We start from the raw sequence: 1,480 nt of genomic DNA on the forward strand, positions 1-1,480 counted from the left end.
TGACTCTAGGGCCAGTACTCTATTCACTGTACCACCTAGCCACCCCTGATTTTATACTCTTCAAATTTATTTTCTAGGGATGTCTAGGTAGTGTAGTGAATAGAGCACCGGCCCTGGAAGCAGAAGGACTTGAGCTCACATCCAGTCTCAGATTAACCCTTACTAACCATGTGACCTTGGGCAAGTCACTTAACCTCAATTGCCCTGCCTTCCCCCCTCCAAAAAAAGCAAAAAAAAAAAAATTTCTAATTGCTTTTTTATTGATAAACATTGTTTTGACATAATAAACAAAACCAAGCAAATGCACGAACAAGCCACCAACACAATGTATTTCCATTAAAATGGTTTAATAAAATGGTTACACAAGTTATTTTGGTTGTTAGGAAATAAAACAACCTTCACATTTCTGAAAACCATCATGTAGGTGGTAAAGGGATTAGGGACAAAAGATAATCAACAAGTGAGCATTTGATAAGCAACTAGCTTGTGCCAGACACTGTTTGGAGCCCTGGGTGGATAAAGAAAGAACAAAACCAGTCCCTGCCCTCAAGGACCTTGCATTTTCACGGGGTAAACAAGTGAAATACAGAGAAGATGTAAGGTCCCTTTGAGATAACTGGGCTATCGACTGGGGAGACCCGAAGAGGCTGGGATTGGGAGGGAGGACATTCCTGCATGGAGAACAGTGAGCATGGAGAGGAAACTCCAAGGGATTGTAGAGTATGGGAAGGGGATCAGAATATAAGAAGATGGAAAGACGCCAAGTTGTAAAGGACTTTAAATGCCAAACGAAGGATTTTATGTTTGATCTCGGAGTTAACAAGGCAGAACAAGAAGTGGGTAGAAATGATAAGGAAGAAGATTTAGGGCTCAATATGAAATGTTTTCTAACAACCAGAGCTATCCTTCTATGGAACAGGTTGTCTTGAAATGAAGCTGTTGTCGTCATCTTCATCTTCTTCCTCCTCCTCAAAGATGACCAATGACATCACGAGGATGATGACTTGACTTGCCTGAGAATTGGATTTAAGTGAGGAAGGCCTTAGATCCCTGGCAGTGGAAGTGTGCAAAGAAGAGATCTAACAGCCACTCGTAGAGGAAATTCCCCTCTTCAGGCAAGGGGCCATACTAGATGGCCCCTGAAGCCCCTTCCAGCTCAGGATTCTAGGGCTGAACCGAGCCCTGGCTGCCCTTCAGTCTGGATCACCTGTCTTCCCCTCTTCCATTGGTATGTTTTGAATTAGATAACCACTAAGGCCCCTTCCAACTCTCAAATTTTGTGGTTGTAAATATTGTGCTATGTTTAGTGAGCCCACTTTGAACAGTGGTGTCCCCTCCAGAGAGCTCCCCTCACCCCCCCACCCACCCTACAAATATATATACCCTGGGCCTGGCTGGAAGGAACCTGGGTCCCAGTGTCTAAACTTGGGCAGTTCCTACTCTGCCCGGCAGATGGCAGCCACACCTGGTCCAAGGGTCT

This window comes from Petaurus breviceps, unplaced genomic scaffold (genome assembly GCF_028583685.1).
Source record: "Petaurus breviceps papuanus isolate PSGF00001 unplaced genomic scaffold, PetGlider_PUasm1.0 103, whole genome shotgun sequence".
NCBI lineage: Eukaryota > Metazoa > Chordata > Mammalia > Diprotodontia > Petauridae > Petaurus > Petaurus breviceps.